A 24,784-nucleotide genomic window follows, 5' to 3' on the forward strand; every position below is an offset into this window, starting at 1 on the left:
GAGATACAACGCTCCGTATGCCGAGCGAACCGTGTTTGCGAATCCACGATTCGTCGTCGATTCTATTTTCAGGCGAAATTATTAGGAGCGAGGCGTGGCTGTCCAAACAGCGTCGAGGTCGCGTTTAAAAGCGCGTTCGAGTGCGTCAACGGAGTCACGGACGAGCAATCCAACGATACTTGTCGGATTTCGAAAAATTAGATAAGGAACGAATTATGGTACGAATAATTCCCAAGTATTCCTCTCGGATAATAATTGGTAATCTAGAAGACGGTTTAATTTCAGAAGCAGTTTCGCGAGCGAAACAACGAATACGTAAACGTTGGAAGAACTCGGCGAAAGTTACCGCGCCGCTTGAATTTCGCCTAATTAATCATTAAATGGAGAACAGACCACTTCTGGAAGAATACATTTTCCCGCGGACCGTGGATTCAAACTAAACAAAATAAATCCGGCTGGAGAATTTATGGTGGTACGGTCTAACAAAAATTAATCGCGCGGCGTATGCGTGGCCACGCCTCCGAACAATAAACAATGTCAACGGGACGCTATGTAAAAGTGCTTCGCGCGAGTTTTACAAACCCGACTTGGCTCGGAGAAACAACCGGCGTAGAAATAGCGATCGTAAATCAAGGATAAAATCAGACATACTCGGTGAAAAATGGAGATAAATACAGGAGAAGAATGCTGTACGTCAAACATTGGGAAATTCCACCGCTAGAGATTAGACTAAACAAACACGGGGCGAGAATTAAAGCGTAAGATAACGACGATTATCGAATAAGGTCGTCTAAGGTGAGTTTTGCCAGGTTTTGCGTCCTTTGCAAAAAATATTCCATTCCTGACAGTAAAGACACTGTTAATAATAATAACTGCCGGATCGTTCCTTTCATACAAGATTTATTAAACATAAGTCCATACATTGATTTGCCTGTGGCTCGCGTACGAATCGACCATCGACGAACGACGACCAACTGACTAACAAACAACCGAACATACTCCGCGATTGAAATCACACATTCCACAGAAACGTTTTACATTTCATAACGGCAGTCGCCATAAATTTTCGATGCGTCAAAGGGTTAAATATTCCGAATAAAATTCGGAATAAGTATTCATAATTAAATTTCTCAGCGATACAACGCGACAACATCATCGTAAAATTAATGGACGACACGGAGCATTATTTGCACAAAGTTTTAATTTATTTTAAACGAAATAACTCGTCACCGGAGAGGTCGAGCTTTAAAAACAAAGTTGAAACGACAACAAATATTGGACTAGGCGAAAAATCTTTTTTCATATAAAATTACGTTTCTATTCGTGCTCGACTTTCGACGATTTTCTTTCCAACGATCGATCGATCCCAAACTATCAATTTTTCACAAAATCACGTAACACGTGCAATTACCTAGTGATCCCACCTTCTTTCAACCAGAAATCTCTTGTCGTGTTTCACGTTCGGTTTCCAATTTCAATTTTCGTGCTGCGCTCGGCCGAACGAGACACGCCAGTTAAGGAAACGTTTCTCGAGTTTCCAAAGTTTCGACCGACGTGTTTCAGGATCGGGAGGGCCAAGGGATCGGGGGCCGTTCCATTAACCAAGAAATTCAATTACCCCGACAGGATATCCTTCGATAATCGAGGTTTCACCGTTGGTCGTGCGTTTTACTCGCTGGGCTCGAGGGCGCGGGGAATCGCCGATTAAGAATATGCGCGACACTCGAGCCTGATAAGGTAAGAAGAAAACGTAGATGGGTCGCGGACCTTAATGTATTCGAATGTTACGATTAAGGGAAGTTTATTCGGTGCTCGAGCGGAAAGTTCTTAGGGAAACTAACTTTCGTTTGCGGCTCGTTCGCGTGCCGTTTTAAATCGCACCGCCATAGGGCACCTCGAATCGCGTCGGGAGAATTTATTAACTCGCGATACTTACATCCATTTAAATACGCGAAAAATTGAGTTGAGACAGCCGGAGAGTAAGATGTCACAACGTCGTTAGAGAGCAGAATATAAAGAGAACCGAGTGTCGCAGTGAAAGCTAAAGAGTTGCGAATGAATAGATGTTTAAATAAAAGCTTCCTCAAAGCAGCGTACACGTTTCTAAATACCATACAATTTTTGTGCAAAAATAATTCACCGCGCAATGTCTACTCGCGAACCTGTTTCGAATTACAGCTTCGCTCTGTGCATTAAAATATCACGCTGTTTTTCACCGAACAAAGAGTTTTTATGCATACAATGATTTAAAATTATCGTCGATGGTTTCCAAAGCACGGTTGTGCACGTCATAAAATGTATAGCTATAATTACTTCGTGAAGCTTTATTAACTCGTGCACACACAGAAAGAGATTACTTCATGCACGTATCTTTTGTGCCGAACAATTGTTTTGTTCAACGAATGGCCGTATCACGCAGCTATATTTCAATCCATTTTCTTCGTCTGCCCCGTAATAAACAGAACGTCGCGAGGCCGACGAAAAACACGCTTTTCCGTGCGTACTTCGCCCTCTCAATAACCGCACCGCGTGCACTTTGGTTAACAAAAGTGACCCGCGCTCCAAGGAAAAGCCGGCGACTCAAAAGATCAACGCGCGGTAATTACCCGAAACAAAGAAAAAATACTTTCCATTCATCAGTAACACCTTAACGCACCCAGAGCGAATCGTATTTGGAGAAATATTGTTTGGTCGCGTTCGAGCGTACTCGAGTTCTGCGATGAAAAGGCGGGAAAATAAGAGCGTCGAAGAAGTCGTTTTAATTGCGCAAACTTACCTCGGTCTTTAAACTCGTGGCCAAACAATGAGGTCGAACGAGGAAAACAAAGGCTCGCTTCGACGGCTGCACGGTTCGCGAAATGGATAACAGCGACACAGTTAATGCAAACATCTGTTTTCGGTGAAACGCGGTGGCGATGTACACGTTGTCCCACAACGCGCGGTGCCTGCTTCGACGCTGGCCAGGAGACGCAAAGCCAACGAAAAACGTTCGCGTAAACCTAGCGAGAGGAACCTCGTGCGACTAATAAATAATTTTCCATCCATAAAGTGCTTGTAGCTCGGAAACCGTGCCACGCGTTATGCAACACCCTGTACGTACGATCTCGAGGCGCGATGGTTGGACGATAATCGGGCAAAGGACCAGCCTCCTCCCGCAGCTTTGATCCCAGCTACTCGAGCCACGCGGTACAGAACGATTTATGAGTGTTTGTCATCCGAGGCACTTTCGCGGCCAAAGGAGAAACAGCTCGCGGAAAAGGAGACGCGAGTGTTTTCCTTTGTCGCGAGAGCGGAAGGATGCGTTGCTTTCGATCGCAGCTTTTTCGTTCGATTTGCTTCTACCACGCTGCGCTTAAACGCGGAGGAAAATACGTGAAAAACTATCGCGAGCCGTATTCGATCGAGCGCAAAGGGTTAACGCAAAGTTTGCTCTCATTCCCTCCCACGCTGTATCAGCTTTCCCGCGTAAAAGAAATATTTCGCCGACAAGAGAATAGAATCGCGGGACTAGATATCACGGGGGAGACGAACAAAATGAAATCGAGGCTTGCACGTTCTGTCGTCATCGAGCCAATGAGCGGCATCGACGAAGAACTTTCACCCTCGGCAACCGGGGGAGAGATTATCGGACCATTGTGCGAGGCTACGCGTTTCGCAGTAGCTGAGAATGGCAAAAAAAGAAAACTAGGGAGAGAAGAGGAAGAGATCGACGCTCGGAAGGGCGAGGGCGGGAGGGGCGAAAGATGCGAATAGCGTATCGGTGATTGGAAATGCCCTTTGTGTTTTGTGTTTCCAGGGTTCCGATGATGGAATCGCAAGGCGGGGAACGGATGATGACGGAGGAAACAATACGCTCCATTGTTGATCATATGCCCATTGTTGTGTTTAGATGTGATTCGTCGCAAACGATTTTCTGCCGTCGTGGAGCCGTGCAAATCAATGATTAGGATAGCCTTTGTTCTCGACCGAAGAGGAGTTATGGTATTACGAGCGTAGGGGCGCATTCGAGCGAATGGAGAGAATGTCCCGCGAGTTTTCGCGGGGGGGCAGGTAGGCTAAGAGCGAAGAGCCGAAAATCAAAAATATTTTCGCGCGAACGATGATTGCGAATTACTTTGATGTCGTCGCGTGCAACGTTCCGGAAGTGAATCGAGACGAGTCACTGGGTACGAACGAATTTTGATAGCTGCGCCAAAAATGCACGCAAGTGCGACGAACGGCATCGATGAACTTGTTCTGGGGGAAGTTGATAACGCAGGTGTGAGACGATGACCGTGTATGTATCTCTATTTTCGAATATCGGCGTTCGTTCGAACGGATTTTACCTTTTTTCCTGGTATTATATTCTGTCCGAAAACAATTCTTCCACTCGCAGCTAAAATCTGAAATTCAATGTTACGCCAAGGTGCGAGCAAATCGGTTCATTTTTGACAAAAACAACGTCATTCCGCAACCGTTGTAGTAAATAAACGTTATCGTTGCGCCGCGTGGAACGATTAAACGTGGCGGCAATAAACATACGTCGTTTCTGCACGCAACAGCGAGGACGAGCAACCACCCTCGGCAACCAGCGTCGCGGAAGTCCCGCCGCTTGTTACGAATATAACCGTGCCGCTGGAAACATTTCTGCTCGCACAGAGCGATTTATCGAAGGAAAAAAACTCGCGTGCATTACGTCTTCGCGAAAGCGGAAGAACGTGAATTCTCGCTGGCTCCCTGGTCGCCCTCCAACTCTCCCTCGAAGCCCCTCGTAACGATTTAAGCTGTGTCTACCCAACGCAACGCGATGGGACGCATAGCAACGTTATTAAACTCGTTGAAAAAGGAGAAGGAAAAGTATTACAGAACAAAAATAAAATAAATCTTTTTCGCTTGATAAAAGTTACAAAAAAAAAAAAAAAAAAAAAATGCGTAAAACAACAATGTTTTATGTAGCCGTCACGAGGAAAACGTCACGGTGAACGCGATGTATTTACACGGACTTCACGTATAACCGCGTTGCGGACGAAATTTATGTCCTATTCATGGCGCGCCGACGCATCGGCGCGGGGACGAAACTTCAAATGAATTTTGATCCGTCCATTACGAGCCGACCGGCTTCTGAACGGAAGCACGAGGACCGCTTTGTGCTCGCATGATACAGAGTGGCGTGCGCGATATCTACCCCGTTGGAAATTTTCAGTTAATTGTCTCGCGTCCAGCCTCCATTCGACGGAGTACGAAAAATTTTTTTTTTTCGAGCTTCCTGTGTTTTTACCGTGACACCGGATGTAAGGGCGACTCGTCTTCGTTGGATTTCGGGGACACGAGGGGATTTTATCCCATTAAATTTCTCCGGTGTGTGGCCAAAAATATTCTCGTTATATATATATAGATGATTTTCTCGTTGCCTTTATACCAACAATTTTTCGCCATTTTCCCGTCTATCGCTACTTCGCTCGCTTTACGAAGCGGAAATTGATATAATATTCCATTCCGGTAGTTTGTTAATTACGTTCTCCCTGCTCGAAGCTACCGAGGGATACGGCTAAATTTTTTATTAGAAGTTGGTAATAAAAGTGGTCCATACGCTGGAAAGTATGTTCGCAGAAGCTCGCCGGAGATGACCATTAACAGAATCTTCCGTCCCATCTAAAATTCACGTTTCCATTACCAGTTTCGAGCGAGTATCGGCGGTATCCAGTGAAAAAAAAAAGCGATAACCAAAATCCCCACAGAATCGCGAACGGGACGGAGCAGGAACGGTCGGACGCGCCTGGATCGTACATTTCATCTGGTTGGTGCACTAAAATTTATATTCGCCAGTAGTAACCCGTTTTATCAGAAATGGGAAAAACCACGCGATATTTTATATCTTTTTACGAGAAACGGGGAGAGGTCCCGCGTTTTCCGTCTAGCGTCGTTAACACAGCGGGGTGTCCTCCTATCGCGTCCGCGAAACGAGACAATTTTCAACTGAAAATAAACGAACGCGACTTAGGAGTACTCGTATCGCGAGGAAAGTACCCGTAACCGAAGCGTACCAAAGAAATGTTATTCCGCGTGATCGATGAATTTTTGTACACCGACTCGCGCGTTAGAAAATAAAATCCATCTTCGCGTTGCTCTCCATAAAACGAGAAACGAAACGGGAATTCCTGTATCGAGATGCCGCGACGTCCTTGGCACGCAAAGTTGCATATTCGGGATCGGGAGTTGTCGGCAGATTTACGAGAGGAGAAGTTCGCAAATCTTAATAAACACCGACGGAACAAACCGTTTCCTTCGTCCGATGGAAGAAGGGTGAGCTGGTGACGCGGTTCTCCGAAAACCTCGAGTGGGAGGCACGATACTATCGATTTCACCCTATCGAGTGATCCGATATCTCGATAACACACGCTCGGCTTCTGTCGCTCGTCGTGAAAACTAGGGAGAATTTCTGACGCGGATAAAAGTTGTTCGGGAGGCGGAGGCGACGAAGAGAGGACGAGTAACGCGTGAAAAATCCTTCGTCCTCGTCGCGACGATCATCCGCGTGGAAAATCTGTGTATGGTAATTGATCGTTCCTTCCCACAGGAAACTTCGAGTCCTTCCACCCTAACAATAAAGTAACCGATCCGGTCACGACTCGGTTCCAATTCTCCCTCCTTCGTATAATCAACGTTTAACCATCATCCAGCGGCTCCATCCCCTTACGCCAGAAAGCCTGCAGAACGTCGACGGGCCATCCTGATTCCCTCACAATGGACGTGCTCGTACGTCGCAATTTCGAGCGCGGCGTCGCCAGAGTCAGCCCGATATCGCTCATGAAAGGCGTGTTGCAGCCATATCAAACGCGTTCACCGCGGATCCCTCGCATGGCCTGCACCGGATGCCCGGTTAAATAGTCCTGTACGGCCACGTTGGCGGCGAGCGATGCGTTCATTTACCACGACGGTCCAACGAAACTGCCGTCATCGCGGGACGCGTGGCTGGAACAGAGAGGATCACACGTGCTACGTCCACAAAGAGCGTCGGTTGTAGACCGGTTGCGTGCACAGCCCGCCAAAGAGAAATCGTCGAAGCGGAATACTCCGCCAGGTTGATGCACGCTCCCATCGTAATTCAGCGAGAATAGCCTGGCCATCAAACGCTACGATACCGTGGCTGGCTTGGCTGACCGAACAGACGCGGACAGGGATCGAGCCTGGAACGAACAGACCGGTCGCCTAGCAAAGCAGTTTGCTTGCTTTCGTAATGCACCGACGCCCCTAATTGAATATGTTGCGTGCGTAGACTTCGGGATCGGACCGCCCCGAAGGATACCGCAGGTTAGAGCTTGACGCAATCCTGAGTTAAGAGAAACGCGTTCGAGATAGCGCTCGGGACGAATGTTTCGAAGATACAGCTGACGTCTGCGTTCGAGAAGCTACAAGAACGGTACCGTGTCGTTGACCAAAATTCGAATTTCCTTCGGCCAACTTACCGGTTCTTTTTAAAAGAAAGAAAAAGGACGTTGAGGGGCACTGCACAGTTCAACGTTCGACTCAGCGGCGCTTATCTGCGACGGTGTCGCGGGTGCGCGACGTCCTGCGTCCGGCTGTCATTAATGTATCGTCGGGTAACGGTGCCGTGGGCACCGTCCCGGCGAACAAACACCGGTTCGCAGCACGGTAAACACACCAACGCGAGCAGATGCAGTCGCGGGATCGATGAGCACGCAGGGTTGCACCGACTCCCCGTGCGTTTGCGGCTGTGACGCCGCGTCGCTGTGTCGCTACGTAATGAATAGGACATAAATCCAGCGGCCTCCTGCCTCGGTAGCGAGCCGGGCTTCCCGAAGCGCTATCTCCGCGTTCGCGCGTGTGGATGGCGCCGGTGTGTGCGGCGATATCCTCCGCGCAGAAACGGAAAACCGGCGTTCTTCGTTGGTATTCCCCTGTTCGCGTGACACCGAACAGAGGGGTGGTCTGCAAACGAGCACGGCAACTGTTCTTCCTCGAATTCGTATCCGTTACCTGTGTAATTCGCCCAGTCGATTATTTTCGGGTGTAAAATGTCTCGTTTGGAGAGAGAACAAAAATTAGGAAGACCGTCGATTGTCGACACGGAAAAATTTAAACGTATCTTAGCGTATTTCGTCGTTGGCAACGCGAACTTCCATTTGTCGCAAGGTTAAGAATTGTACCACGTTTTCTTGTTCCGAAGAACGTGAGACGGTAAAGAAAGTTTTTGCAACTGAACTGTGTCGCAAGCTTGAAAAGGTTTCAAGTGGCCAGTCCAACGTATTTCTCTTGAAATTAAGAGATTAAGAATGTTTTTGTAGACGAACCGAAGATTAAGAGTGTTTTTCCAAGTAAATTGTGCCACGAGCTGAAAAAGGTTACCACCCCAGTGTATTCTCAACGTCACGTGAAATACAACGGCCACCGTCGAACAGCTTTGACAAGATCGCCGTCGGTAAACCACGTGATCGTTCCCTCTAGCGAACATCCGTTTCGCTAGAGTTCGTTACGATATAATGAGTTCGCTTTTTCTACTTTGGAACATCGAGGAGCGCGGCGAACGTATCCCCCCTGATCGATCGTACGGACACGCTCTTTACTAACGAGTCGCAATTATGGAGTTCGATGACTTGAACACTTTCGAAATAACCTTCGAAGATATTAAATATTGTCACCAGCCGTCCTATCCACGTTCGAAGAAAACGCGCCAAGACAGATCGAGAACTCGAATTTCCCTGAATCCACGTGAGATTAAAAACAGTTCCTCGATACTATAAATTCTTCGGGAACTCCAGTCGGAAGCAAGCGTTTAAATTCACCGTGAAAAGTCGGCCAATTCGTACGGATGAAGTTTCCTCTACGTGTTCCTACACGCTGCTTTCGATCCTGTCGCTGTAAACGAACTCGAAAAAACGGACACGTTCAGCGACGAACCCAGGGAACGACGTTGACTGTCGAGGGAACAGGAACGGGTAACGGGAATACTTGTATCGATAATCCCGGAAAAGAGACGAGAAAGAGCCGGAGTGACGCGTCTTTTCGTTTTTCTCTTTACGTTTCAAAGTGGCCTTTGGTCGAGTACGCTGTCGAACATTAGGGGCAACACGACGCTAACGGAGAGCCCCTTTTTTAATGCGCCTGCGAGCTGAAACGAAGGCATACGATGAATAATTTACAGGCTGAAAGCTTTTCGGGCAAACATCCGAGGCTGCGTCGATTTAAAATTCCGATTGACCTGTCCGGCTCGGCTGGAAAATGTCCGCGAGACCCTTTCCTGGAACGGGGCATATCTGACCGCTCCTCGTCGTCGCTACTGATCACCTACTTCTTGCGAACGCCACGAACTCGTTCGGAATTTCAATCGTCGAGATCTACGTCCAATCGTCGCGAGCAAACTGCCAGAGTTTAGCGAATATCCATTCGAACCCTCGAAACGTTACGGCTCGCAGGTCTGCGCCCGGCGATCGAAGCTTACTCGATCGAAAGAAGAAGCGACGATCGCCTTGTTAACGAAAAGTGTTGGGTCAACGGAGTATCGACTCGCTCATCGAGATACGCGACTCGAAGAGAAGCGAAAGCAACGTTCTGCGATGTTAATGCAAAACTCGCCAAAGATTTATTTTCTCGAGTAAGTACGGCAACGGGGACGTCTCTTTCCGGAAGATTTTGTCTTTTAAAGGAACAATTTAAAACACTAGCGCGACATTTGCATGGTAAGCTGTTTTTTGTCGAAAGTTTCAATGCGCCAGAGGGGATGTAATTTTCTCAGACCCATGAGTCCCGATCATAAATACAGAAGTGAGCTTCATAAATATAAATTACCTTAAGGGAAAAGTGAACGGCGACTGTCGTTAATCTCGCCGAGGAGCACGAACAACGTCGAAAATTCGATTGCTCGCGATTGCGTCGATACGGAATTGAACGTCGAACGAAACACGCCATTATCGCGCGAACGTTTTCTACCTCGCGTTCGTCTTCACCCTCGTTCCTTTTTCTACTCGCTGTCAACGCCCTGGAAATCTCCGAATTGTTATTTACCGCTACACTGAATTATTAAACGCCTCGAGAGGTTGAGAAAAACCGAAAATACCGTCTCCGCGCTTTTAATTCCAACGACTACTTTCGTTCTGAATGCTATTTTGTTTAACGCTAATACAAAAAAAAAAAAGAAGAAAATAAACAGGAAAAAAATTCATCCTTTCAAGAGAGAGAATTCTCCGAGAAATTGTAATAAAATATAATAGGAAAAGTTACGAATGAAAACAATTACTTTTAATACTACCTAAGACCTTTGCTGTCCGAGGAACTGACATAGCATAAAATTGCGCACGAATTCGCTTCCAGCAATTCCGGGCTCGGTTCGCTCTTGGTTCAAGTTTCCCGTATGAAACTTCACGGAACAACGTAGTTAAAGTTAACCAAGGTACAATTGCTTTCGCAAATAATACCGCGCCTCGTATACATCTATTTCCTCCCGATGCAAAGTTCTACCGATTCGAAGAATCATCGACTCGAATTCCTCGATGTAATGTACCTGACCGACGTCGACGTCTAGCATCGCCCTTTACAGGACGCAGATTGAAGCAACGTTTCGGTACGCGTATAAGACCAGCCCAAGTTAATCGGTGTCACGCGTACGCGGATTCGTTGCGTCCCTTGTATACGAATAATCAGATACATCGGGCGTAAAGGGCCTAATCCGCGCAATTGCTATTCGGGAACGATAAATAGCCGTTACGGTAGGGCGTACACCATGGATAAGCATCTAAATACCCGGTGTCCTGCGAGCCCTCGATCACGACGTTCCCAATGCGCCGACGATTAGCTCCCTGTAGCTCGTCGTTGCGCGGCGTGATGCAATATAAACACCTTATGATTGCCCTTAGGGGATTTCGTGCCCCTAACCAACGATAAACCCGGTCTATTTATAGGACCTGCGGTTAGGAGGGTGAAACGTGGCTCGAGGGTCGCCGGCCCGTGATTCGCGATTCGACGGGGGACAAGTATTTCGACGATTCAACGCGATCATTAGCGTATCAGCGAGCGAAACGCGTGGGTGGAACAGGTGGCGATGCGCTGGCTCGCCGGCAAGCTGACTTGAAAAGTTTACCCTTCGTTTGGCGCCAAACGACCCCTTCGAATTAGACTCTGTTCGATTTTTTGTTCAGAGTTTCGTAAAGTATCCACGACTCGATTTGATACTCGCAGGAGAGAGACGGTGAAGTGGTCGAAACGGAGAATGATTGCGGGCGCCAGAGAATTAGAAAATAACGGGGGAGCGTTTCTGTGTAACGCGTCCTGGTTACGCGGCGCAGAGTTGACGTTACGAGAGTCGAGATTTAGCGAACCGCAAATTTTTACGACGTCCAATTCGCGGTACACGGGGTTCTCGTTGTCGGGGAGCGCCAGGAAATGACGAGTTAAAATTTCACGGTTCCATCCAGTGTCCGAAATAAAATGCTTCGGTTTGTTACGTCGAGAAACCTCCCATTGTAGATGTAGGTACGCAATTACGAACTCTGCCCGGTATCTCGTTTTTCTATCGAGTTAATTATGTAGGCGAAACAATCTCCGAACTCATTCCGGCATCTCGATGTCTCGCGATGTTCTATTTTACCCTACTCTATACGAAAATGTTGAAAACGTTTTGCTAAAATAATGAATCCCTGTTCGCAAGGACCGTAGATCTCGTCTGTATCAAATATCGGTCGGTCAAACAAGCCGCTATTCGAAACACAATATTTCTTCAAAAAGTACCGATGATTAGTTGTCGTTAAAGTTTCCCGTCTCGCGGAATCTCAATGAGAAAAAAGACTGACGCAGGCATTCGGAATATCGAGCAAAGGATCTCGGCAAACTCAACCGAAAGCCTTTCAAACACGGGCAGATGCTCGAAAAACGACAATGGCCACTTTCAAGAAACTGTGCCGAAAAAAAAAAGGCAACGCAAACTTTGTCTGAAACGTGCCCCGGCCTCCTTTGGCCGCGTCTTCCCTTTCTCTCTCGTAGGTAGCGTTTCGTAAATGAGAGTACCTTCGCCCATTGTCTTCTTGTTGCTGTTCCAAACTGTGTCACGGCATTACGGGCCGTGCAATTGCAGATTTCCATGGTAATTGTCGTGCAAATTGCGCGCGAACGCAAATTACACGGGTGTACACAATTAAAAACAGCGCGCAATTCGAAAGGAGACTGAGAACGGTTCTCCGTGCCTGCTGAAACAGGCTGGAGAGAGATAGGGAGAGGGAGGGAAATTGCTTTGTTCGGGAGTCAAGAGAACGGGGCAAACGTGGATCGCGTCGGTGGCTCGTTACGATCGTTGTCGATAATTAGGTTCGAACGCTGACGACACAGAGATTCTGGGAAATTTCGAAACGGATCCGTGAGAAGGTCTAAATGTGGAGACGAATAATTTTCGTAAATATGGGATTCGAAAGCATTCCGGACGCAATCTTATACGATTAATCACCAACGATACACGGTTTCTCAGTTTTAAATATATAAAATTTTCCCTCGTCCCTTCTGTCGATGGTTGTTTAAAAAAAGCTCGAGCAAAAAGGCGACAGAGGCGCGGTTCGAAGGTCGCGGCGTTCAAAGTAGCGTTCTCGAATCGACCCGTAAATTCGTATCGCTCTCCCTTTTCCAAAACCCACCCTCGCGCACGTGCGCTTTCCATCGCAACGCGTCGACGACTTTTACACCTCCATATTCGTACGTCAACGAAAAGGAAACAATAAATTTTCATTCGCATCCTCTATTGTCGAGGGGCGAGCGAAGTTTCACGAAAGATACACCGGTGCATCGAACTCCGCTTAAGAAATACTTGCCGCGAGGCGGGAATTTTAATGGCGCGTGGGCGGAGAAAGATTTCTCTAAGCACCGTCGCGTTTCCGTCCGTGAGAATGTTCTGAATACGTAACGAGCGAGACACTTATAAATTATCGCGGTGGACCGAACGCGCGAGACACGTAACTCCCGGATACCTGCTGTTTATTATTTCGCGCAATTCCGACGGGGTTTGTCCGGATTTCCGAGTGAAAACGTAACATATACGAGATTATGAATAATCCCAGTGTTCCCATTTCGACGATCACGGTCCGCCGTAAAATTTCGCACGTCAATTTTAGCGACGTGTACGTGGCCGCTTGGGAAATTTTTGCTGTTCGATTTTCTCGTTTTATTAAAGTTCACAATTACGTCCGAATAAAATATAGGATCGCGCGTAATTTCCTCGTAATTGTTTCCGATTACAGGGAACTCAACCTCTTTCTCGAACGATGACCAAAGGTCGCGCGATAGCTATGTAGCGGTGTCACTCACGCTCCCCGCTAGAATGCCATGTATCCAATACCCTACCCACATGTCCTCGATCTATCACCAATTCATAGATACATACATGTATCGGGTGGTTCGCGAAGAACAGAGTATATTCGCTGTTCGATCTACACCTCGTTGATTTACAATTATCGCCATTTCGGTGCTTTGTAATTGAATGTCTCGCTAATTTATTATTTTGGAGTCAATGTACCTTGCTACCATTGCATACGGTGTTTCGTCGTTGAAAGCGTAGCAGCTACAATTACGCGACGTTTCCCAAGCAAACAGAGGGAAGAAAGTCTCAGTCGGAGAGAAAGAACCGGGAGGACAAAACTCAAACAAGAAAAAAGAAGCTCGGAGTAGAGTGAAAAGGTGTGCGGAAAAGTAGATTTAAAATAATGAAAAGCATAAAACGACGATAGTCCGCTTTACGGCAGCCAATTAGCCGGGATAAACAAAAGATATGTTTAAAATGATAATTGCAGGAGTATCGGGGATTACTCTAGCGGGGAATCCAACGGGAAGGGCGCGCGAATCTTTCAGCAGCTGAACACTAATTCTACATATTATACCGAGCATAAATCCGAAGTCTCTCTAGCAAAAGATAAAGTTCACGACTGAAGAATGTATCACGGAATTCAGTCAGCGTACAAGTTCGCGAATTGAAATAACTTAAGTGCGCTAACCAAGAACGTCGCTCAGGAATATCAAGACGGACGTGTGAAACGTGGAACCGCGGAGAATCGTCGAAAGCGATAAAAACTATTTTCACGGTTTACCGTGTCACGAGGATGAAATTTCAGTTTCGAAAGTGACGTTAACACGCGACGTACATTCGTTCTTGCGCATTTTCTCGCTTTCGCAAAATTCGGTGGTTCTCTTCGCCTGTTCAACATCGAGAACGAGCGTCCACCACCGAAAGAGCAACAAGAACCACGGTTTCTCCCTATCCCCCGATTCGCTCGTCTTCCAGTTGACTCGTCTCGAAAGCAGCCGTCCTTTGGCTGCCGCGATCGTTGCATCGAGCTTCAGCGCGCCGCGACGCCGACGCGTCGGTTGGAGAACCGCTCCTCGAATTAGTCCGCTCACAGGTTCCATCCGTCCCTTCATAAGCGCGGATCGATCGTATGCGAAACCTGGCGGCGCTTTTGTCTCGGCCTGAAAGGGCCTTTCATCAGGGCAAATACCTCTTCACGGTCGTCCTGCGCCCGATTCCACGGCAAATACGCGCCACCGATCGAAGAATCCGAGGGAGGATCAGCCTCGATCCTCGATTGCGCGTTTCCCGGTGCACTACCCCATCTATGGATTTTCTTTCTTCGTCGCCTGCGCGATTGTGCGTACGCACCGCACGGAACAATCACCGACTCGCACACGAACTTTGCCGCGTTACTGCTTATGTTCTCATCGACAGCGCCGACTTTGTAGTTTATTGTTCTTTTGTACGATGCGTCGCATACGTCTGAGGCGAGTTAGGGAGAGAGGTCCCGATTAAAATATTAACGAGATAAAGGTAAAAATTTCGAGCGACGATAAACAGCATAACGTTGAGCGAATTACCGACGCATCCCTTCAGGTGTCCCCGAATGAAACGTCACGGAAATATGGCATTAAACCAGTCGACAGCATTTCATCGAAATTTCCCGTAGATTTAATAAACCCACTCTGCGACACCGGATTCATTTTCGAGCGATGCGGTTGAAAATTCGCGTTCCATCGGATCCTAACGTCCAACGGGATGTTCGCTTGACCAGGATCGTTAAGAAAAAACATACCCGCAAAATACGTCTATCTTGGCTGAAAATGCACGATGGATCTTCGCTGATTGTATTTTCAGCCATGGAAATATAAATGACCGATAGCGGATGAAACGTTAGACGAGGAGTGGATCCGCATCGCGTGAAATTGGAAACCGTTCGGTCTAGCTTGGCGTGGGAAATCATTTGAATTAACAACGGTCCGCACGGGCGTAACATCAAAGCTTCTCGAGTGATTCCGTGCTCTTCGAGCTCGACGTCGAACGGGGAAAAGTGATCTGCATTCGTAAAATCAAAGCCGGATTGTGCGCGAGCGTTTCGCTGTGATTCGGTCCAACGGAGGATGATTACGGCTACGCATGGTCGTTGAAGCGATTCGATATGCGTTTATTGGTGCTACTTGATTGGCCCCTTTTGACGATAAAAAAGCTCGTGTTGTAGACGCTTTCCAAACTGTGCTTGTTTTATCGCCGCAACAATTGCAAAATTTCGATTAGCGCGTGCACGGTTTCGTGCTATTTTCATGTACCAATCGTTGGGCAAACTGTGGCCGTTCTCGTTTTAAGGGTAATATCGCATGACGGAATACATCGTCGTGTTCAATTGCCGAGAGTATAAATACTTCACCGTTTCATTCTAATTTCATACTCGATCGGAAAAACCTTTCAACGTCAGTTTGTCGATCTACCACGAATTATCGGATTATGGGTCGAGTCGAAGGCACGACTCGTTTTGTCGCGTCGAACGATAGCCAACGAACCGCAGTTTCTGCGAGATTGTAGAGGGTGCACAATTCGCGCGGTAAATTTTTCCTAGTCCAATCGCGAAGTGGCTGTTTTTCCCGCTAATTACGCGTACGGAGAGATACGTGTCGCCACAGGTGGATGCCTCGCATAGATCAAAGGTTGTCCTAACAATGACGAGCGAGCTCGACGTCTGTCTCGTTGCCCTTTAACCTGGCTTTCGACCTCGTTGGCTCTCGCACGTGCTGGATACGAGTCGACGTTATCGGTTTCGCGTGACCCCGTGTATACGGGGCTTGCCTCGGGATTTATTATGCAAAAATTCGGCAGTCAACAGGAAATTGATATTTCGTAATTATATAGAAAATTCACAGCGCCGAAACGTAACAGAGCTGTCCATATGACGCGAGTGATCCACAATTTTCAAAGCAAAAATCGAATTATAATCAGTCACGCAAAAAGCCTAGTTAAACTAACGCGAATACGCGGTAACGTTCCAAGACATTAGATAATCTAATTTCGGAGGTAGCAAAGTGAAGATTGAAACATGGAACGGAGTGATTAAATAAACAAACCGAAGGGAAGAGGTTTGATATTTTAACGAATGTAACGAGAGAGGAGTTGATAACAATGGCAGAGTTCGGTTGGATTTCTGTGTATTTTGCAAGTGGATTCGGTTACCGTAATCAATTTTCTCCTTAGTATTTACGAACATGTACGTTATTCTTCCACTGTATTTCCCCGACTATTGTTTCCATCGTTTGGAAATCCTGCAATAATAGGAACAATACCTGTAAATGTTAATACGTTCGTAATGTACTCGTTTCCAGTTGTAAGTAATTGTATTTTGAACCAATACATTTTTCTACGCGAGCGTAAAAACGTTACGATGCTAACCGTGAGCGTAAAATCGTTTCGTTGACTGCGTTACTTGTTTCCCATCCAGTTGTAAATTAATTCGGCCGTCTCGCGCTGACCGACAATGGCAACGGCAGACTTTAGAAACACCCAGTACAAACGCGTATATACACGCCACCGTGTGCAATCTGTATGTATACATGTACACGTGTACGTACATGACCATGTGAAAGGGCCTTGTGTATCGCGGTGTATGGATGTCCAATGGGCAAATACACGCTAGGTCGAGCACGAAGGCACCAGAAACTGTCGTGTCATTACTCTGTCGCGACTCGCCGTGCTCTCGTGGACGAGATCGTGAACGGCATTCGCGTCGTTATCGAAGGGCGTGGTATTCCTGATCGATTTTAATGCCATCCGGTCAATGACAGTGCGATACGCGTGTTTTCGATAACGAAGTTCGCCCTCGTTTGCTTGTTATTAGAGGCGATCCGATAAAATCTGTTTGATTTACCAGTTGATGTTTGCCCGTGTGTTTGCGTTAATAACGCGACGTATGTTTGGATAATTAACGATTGTACTAAATTAAGTTCGGTATCAATCTAATTTTGTAATTGGACGGATGTAATTTTTCTCTGTAATTCTACCCTATTTTTCACTGTGATACCGAAACATGATATAGAAATTTGACGTGGAAGAAAAATGTCCCGAGTGTCCAAGTCCGGTGTCGAGATAGGGATGTATCTGTTTGCACTGTTAGTAAAATATTTGCTGGTAATTCGAGCTCGTTGTTTCGAAAGGAAAAGAGCGCGTCTCGCTCTCCGCGCGTAGCGCGAGTAGTGCACGTTTAAAATTGAAACGCCTTGTCTGACCACTGCGGTCTACTACTGTACAATTTCATTTAATTTAATTCTACACATGGAACACGTCGATCTCCAGGCGTTGGTACTTGTGGTTTATCGCGTAATTAAGTAACGTTAAAGTGCAACAATCCATTGTTTCGCTAGTGAAATCGTGGTAATTTAATGGTACGCGGGTTTAACTGATGAACCGCCGGTCGTTTAATAACTTAAAAGCATTCGCCAGCGTCATGAACGTTGTCCGGTATCGGTAACGAATTAACCTTAAACACGCAACTAATTTTTAGACGACCCATTAAACGCATTTGTTGTCGGTGATTCGGTCGAAACAAATTTCCAGGATCGAATCGCAATTTACAACAACGCGAATTCCCAAACGATAATGTTGACCATCGATTTTGATTCGAACGCTACTCCATTCGCGATCATATTACCATGCTTATTAAGGTAATTTGATCAGATCTGCTCGTAAATCGTAGAATTCAGGAAGCAATAGTTATTAACAGGACAACGGCTGAACAAGGCGTTAGAAATTGTCGCGACGATACTCACGTCAGACAACTTTGATCATTCAGGCCCGATCTCCAGGTTGATCTCCAAACCGCAACATCCACACTGAAAAACGATAAAAATTAATTTGTTAGTAAATCGAGGAAAATCGTTGTTACGACTTTTAAATTAAACGAGCCATCGATACTTTCAACTCCCAACGCAAATAGAAACAGCGAGTTATAGTCGGACAGGGTAGTCGAGTCGATCCAAAGTGAGCCAAAGTGAAAAATCGATTTATCACGATATGGCTACCCGAGGAAACGTTTTAATAAACGAAACAAAGTTTGCCAACGCCACGCTCCTAACAATGGGTGTCCCGATCGATGTCATTGGAGATTCGAATTGGAAATCTGCGAATCGGAGAATGGTGTCGATTGCATCTGCGTGCGAAAAAGGTTTCCCGTCTTGGTGCCGTCTTCCCGCGGTAGAGGCAATTTGAAATTTAAATTCGTCCAAACCAAGGCGCTGACGGCGTTCTATTTAATAGACCAACGGTCGTGTCGCTAATACGTTTGTATCGAGGGCCGTATATTAATTAGAATAATAATTCCAGATCGCGTCGAGTTTAACGCGATACGACGGAGAAACGGAATTAATTAGATCGGACAAGAATCGTAACGGTCGCGTTCGTACCACCGTGTAAATCGATTACAGAGCACCGCGCGTACATTTTTAATTCGCATTTATACTTCGTCACCGACGATAATATCGCTCTGTATCCCGTATTAATTATAAACGAAACCTCATCGATGTATTTTCCACAGAACTCGATTACAATACACGCGAAACACCTGGCTTGTTCCAAGCGATCACCAGCCGTTTCTATAAATGCATTCACATGTACAGAGGGTGGGCCGCGTTTGTCGCGATTCCTCGAGCGCGTTGTATCCTTCGATCGGCGCGTTTTCGTACCGATGAATTTTCTAACTCGTACGACATTTCGTAAGCAGAATAGCTAACTAGAGGCGGCGAGATCGTCGCGACTCCCGATTAAAAATCGTCGAGAGAAGGAATTACGCTTCGACGCAGCCGAAATCGCGAGACCACGCCGATCGTTTTCCTAATTCCCCTCGGAAAGCAACAGAAATCCTCTCTTCATCCAGCGTTCTGGTTTCCACCCCCAACAGGAACTTCCTAGTACCACCTACCTCTCTGCCTCATCCTCTGGTAGAACGAAATCGTAAGCCGCTTAGCGACTTAACAGACCCGACGAAAATTCTACCCGTTCGCGGTAGTTCGTACGGAATCCTTTGGCTTGCTTCGCTCTGTTCCGATACGACTGAGGGAATAAACAAAAAAACAACGGTCTGTTGCCGAGAGATAGACCAGGCGAAATTTTTATTACACCGAGAGATAGGGATAAAGAGATTATTCCGTGGGATATAACGTTCGAAACCGAGGATCCTTGGATCACCGTACACCGCGCGAGTTGAACCTAACCGCTGGACTTTTGAACGATTACGCTAGACTAAAACAACCGTAGAGAAAATTTAAACCGAACCCAGGCCTTTCCAGAAGGCGTACAAAAAAATAAAAATCGAAAGGCGGAGATAAAGATATCACGTCGACGACGGAAAATTTCAGACGTGGGTCCACGGCCGCGCGAGCGTCTGCTATCGAGTTCCACGTGGAAGAATGGAAATTCTCTTTATTCGTCCATGATGTCACCGGCGTGCATCAAACGCTCGCCGACCGCGTTTTCACATAATAAAGCCGACGCAGGAAACGTTCCGTGACATTCGAGAGTCTCCTGTTTCAACGCCGATATTTGCGCCCTGAAAACGCGGAAACCGTCACGTCCTATCGAGTTTCGCATACCATACAGAGCACTTTTCCCTGAGCTGTCTAGGGGATTCTCGAAACACTGGTGCGAACCAGCGAGCGGAATCAATCCAACGACGTATTCGTTAATTCCGATACGGTATCGATTCCCAAAGATCCCGCTGCAGCGCGAATCGAGAATCGGAATTAGTAGCGATCGGTATCGGTAGGATGTACTCGTTGTAAAGTATCAAGGGAGATTTGTGATTTCGATGTATCGATATCTAAAGACGTTTCGGTGAACGATTCTCGTCGAACGACAATTCCGAGGGCTTGTTAGGATTGGAAATCTTTTTATTTTCGACACAGCCGAAATTCATTTCATTCCCTTATTAATAGTTGATCGGAGCAATTGAAACTTAATATCTCCGACATAATTAAACGTTTATGATACATACATATCATTCGGTGTTCGATTAAACATTAATAACAATTACGGTTCGGAATAAGTAATAATTCGAAACATTAATCGCGAGAAAGTTGTCAATATTTTAATATCTACTGATTGGACCAACTAAATATTAATTTCTGACAATAGTTACGTTAATTATTAGCAAGACTTATTATTTAAACAATGACGGGGAATATGATTTTGTATATTAATGTTTCACGAATTATTTACTCAATGAATTCAACGAGCGTTTAAATCGACCGTTACGCGTTTGTTGTTCGTCCTTCCCCTTCTCTACCCAAGAGAGGTACAAGCGAGCCACGACCTCAACGTAAACAAGTATGGGAGGGGCGAGAGCACATTCTTCGACGATCCTTCGGTCGATATGGATCTCGCGATCGCGCCCGTGTCTCGCGTCCGTCCTATTTTTTTCTTATATCATTTCCTTCATCATCGTAGCCCGGTATTGCATGTGATAAGTGAAGCGAGCAACTGTGTAAATGGACAGAAAGGTCGGTTGTCGTTCTCCTAATGGATCTACATTCGAACTTTGATTCCTTCTATCTCCGAGTAAAGTGTAAAGTGTGAAGTGTAAAGTGGTAGGGATGGTTTCTGTGCATTTATCGTATAGAAATTTGTGCATTTATCGAGATTTTACTGTAGTAAACAAAAAGATGTTCGGTTACAATTGGCTCTCAGTGCGTCACAACCAATGAAGGATTAATTTTCTGAGATAAAAATGTCCCGATGCAGCCGGTTCGCGATGAGTTAGTCGTGAGATATCCTGTAACTTGATTTTCAATCTCTCCAACTTTCCCTTGTAATTTTCGCAATTAAGAGTCGAATACGTTCGACGATATCGCGTTCTCGATACTGTAGAAACTCGTTCGCTTTACGAAACGTTTCTAGGAATTTTCAATTCTGACGATTCCTTCTCCACCCCGTTTGATCCGTTTGCGTCTGGACGGAATTCTGAATATTTTTCATCGTACTTGAGGAACAATTTCTTTGGAACCCAAGGTACGATCGCTGCGTTCCATTCCGAAAGTCGACGCCGAATTATTCGGACGCTCAAGGCCGGGTACGCCACAAACGAAAAATAAACGTTATCAACTAATCGATCGGAGTAAATTAACTAACGTATAATAATCGCGAATCGTCGAGTAGAATCACGGTACTCGAGGGGCTCTTTGAACGTTCCCATTGTCGGGAAACAGAGGAGTTAAAATCGTTAGCCGGTTCACAAGACCAGAGAGAGCCATCTGCGAGGGAAAACGATGTGGACAGAGAACTTTCCGCCGCGCTCCGCGTAAACGCGCGGCCGGAAAGAAATATTTAATTAACCGGGAGGCTTGAAACTCGACAATCCGCGTGTACAGGACGATGGAAAGCGGAACGGAACATACAGAGAAAATATGTTCCAGGTGCTCGACGCGAAACGTCGATAAAAGATTCCGTTGTTCTCCAATGGAGTACCGGGGACTTGTCGAAGCGGACACGAGACTCTCCGAGCGATACAGCGGCGTTATTACGCGAAAATTCCTGGTTCAGCGATGAGATTGATGCGCGTATGAAATAAATATTTGCAATTTCCCTCCGTCGCTCCTCGTGGCGTATGTGGAAAGGGCGAGGGCTGGGGCACCGTTGCGAAAGAATACCAAGAATTCCCAGCTTCCCCTGAAACTTTCGCGTCGCGATACAAGCGTGACAACGTTATTCTTGGGGCGAAACTTCCCCTTATTTGAATTTCAAAACTTTCGACTCGGCCGCGCGGCGAGAATCTACCCTCCGGAGAAAAAGTTCCTCGAACGAACCGCGTCGGATGACTCGAATTGAAACGCGCGCACCGGCCCCGTACACAGCGGTGCTGAAATACTTTGTTGGGATTCCAGTGACTTCTGGCGGATCCTTTCGTTCGCGAATATCTACCCCTTCCTTCGCTCCTGTAACTTCACCGATGAAATTTGTCTCATATTTCGTCAGATGTACTTGTTGTGCGGCGGAAAGTCTTATCGAAGGGTGAAACTCCTTGAAACGGAGTCCTTCTCCGATGTAAAGCGATACGAGCGTCGACGGAACCGAGAAGCGTTCCGATACTATCCGTGGCTTTACGTTTCAAATTGGTGCTCTCGTGATCGATCCTTCTCGAAGGAGAGATTATATGAAGTGTCGTGCGGCGCGAATACCTTCTGCGTCGGCGTCTCGGTAAGTCGAAGCTATCAATTTAAAACCACACGAAAATATCGACTCGAAAAATTCGTCTGTTTACTTTGCCGCGAACTTGTTAACAATTCTCTAAATTTTACGTACAGCACATTTTCAGCGCGCTACGTCCATTAAGGTTCCGCTCAAAGGAAGTCTGGACGTCTGGTAACAAGCGCGCTCGTAGGGAAACACATTTTTCGGATTTCACGTTTATTACCTCGCCTTTATGACACAGTGTAACGTATGATACACGGTTCTCCTCTTACTTCCTTCAATTCTTTTCGCTGACATTTCACCGTGCTCTTTCCGGCGTCTTCTCCTTGATATTCCTCCTCGGTTGTCTTCTCATGAATTATACGCCCTGCCCGGACGATCGAGTTCGCCATCTTTGAGACACACAAACGGGGACCCGCATCTTGTTTCACTTTACGTCGAAATCGAAACGGGTTTCGCCTGGCAAGTGTCGCGAATATACGACTTTCTCGGGATCTAATATTCACTAAGAATGGAAGAAATAGGTGGCACGATTCTGGAGCGACTTTATTCGACACGCTCGACCGCGATCTCGTGAAATATTGCGACCCCTTATTCCTTTATAAATGTCTCGAAAAATATCGGAAGGAAACGTGTTACGCCGTGAACCTGCAACCCTCGTTCGAGTTATCGAAAATTCTCTACGATTCGGTCCTTCTAACTCGATTTCCTTTTAAACGAACCGCGTTGCTCGTGTTGTTACAAATAATCCGCGAATAAATTTGTCGGATGAATTCGTCGCGAAATTGATCGTTGATACCTTCAAGAAAAATATAACAGATTCGCCACCGTTCGCCGAAAACATCCTGCCATTTGTCCAGATTCCGAACAATGTCGCGTTAGTTCCGTTCGGCAAACCGTAAGCTCGACGATTAGTTTCCGCAGCCGTTGAAATTATTCAAAGTTCGATTACGATGAAATCATGCGTTGGTCACAGTCAACCGTAACTAAATAAAACAAAAGGATACGCTCACCGAGCGGTAAGAAAATAAAAATCGATACAAAAGCGAAAACCATCACGGATTTATTCAGGTATTATCGCGTTTACCCGCGCGGTTTTAATTCTCTCGTTGAAACGGAAAAAACGTAAGAAAGAATCGAGAGGATTTCAAAGTAATTGGACGACAGTCAGTTTTTCAAGATTGAATCGTTCACCCTCCCTTTTAGTGGACGAACGAAAGGGATACCGTTGACGTCGCATTTGTGGCTGGAAGATTTGTAGGCTAAAATGCAATCTGAATTCCAGCCACGCCACACAAAAGGGCACGTGAAACTTTGAAATATTTCAACGCGAAAAGCGCAAGTGCTAAACAAGATCCAGAGAGATTCCCCGGCGCATCAAAAAGTCGGATTCACTTTAAAAAATGCATTTTCTGTGTACATCTGGCGTGACTTTCCTGCGCTGTTCTTGCGGAAGGCTTTTCACGCCGCGTCTCCAGTTGAATTCGTTATGAGAGACAATGTAACGTTAACATTTTATTAAATTACACCGTAAGCGGCAGACTTCGGTAACAATTTGCTCTTACGTTCTTGGTACTTGACTTTGAGGCGTTACGATAAAACAGCAGTATGCTGTTGCGATATGCTTTTGTCAAATTTAAACAACGTATCGAGAGGTTGATAATTCATGATGAAATTAATCCAAATGGAGAATTACGTAAATATTTTATTGGGAAATTAACCCCAAGCAAAAGAATACATGAATATCTGATTGGAAAATTGATTCAAGTAGAAAGCATATTACTGTATTATCGCAAAATTAATTCGATAATACATTACGCGTTATTATCGTTAAGTGTATAGGCAGACGAATGATCAACGAACAACTGATCTTCGCCTGGTGTTTCTCTAACGAGGTCTGACCAATCGGGCTCGCGCGCGATCGTAATTCGCTAATTACAAATTATTAAGTAAACTGTGCCGGAAATCGGGACGCGGGCATTAGCGTTGAACAGTAAACAGATGAGTGGACGGTGACAATTATTGACGATAAATTTGGCTCGACCACCCACGTTGTCGTGCAACGCGACCGTTATCGGCCCTGGGACCTGGATAACAGATTTTGCACACGGTCGCGATACCGAGCTGCTGCCAAATAGAGGACGTTCCAGTAATTGTCATTAACTGTTTATAATACTTTCCCCATCCCGTCGCGTCGCTTCCGGAAGATACGATCTTCGAGCTCAGAACCGAGGATTCCACCGGAAACGACGAATTGAATGTAAAACTATGCGTTAACGTTTCTGAAATTTGCGTTTTCATTAGTTTCATTCTGTTGCGAAAGTA

General features: G+C 46.1%; 1 protein-coding gene across 3 annotated transcripts in view; it reads right to left on the reverse strand.

The window, feature by feature from the left end:
* The window catches only part of LOC128880644 (cell adhesion molecule Dscam2), a 140,209-nt gene that overhangs the window by 81,355 nt on the left and 34,070 nt on the right, over positions 1 to 24,784 (reverse strand). For all 3 annotated transcript variants that reach the window (XM_054130934.1, XM_054130933.1, XM_054130932.1), the window contains exon 2: positions 18,049 to 18,111. The gene's annotated coding sequence lies outside the window, so the exon portion shown is untranslated. The remainder of the gene's footprint in view (positions 1 to 18,048; positions 18,112 to 24,784) is intronic.

Source organism: Hylaeus volcanicus, chromosome 8, assembly GCF_026283585.1.
Source record: "Hylaeus volcanicus isolate JK05 chromosome 8, UHH_iyHylVolc1.0_haploid, whole genome shotgun sequence".
NCBI classification, from domain to species: Eukaryota; Metazoa; Arthropoda; class Insecta; order Hymenoptera; family Colletidae; genus Hylaeus; species Hylaeus volcanicus.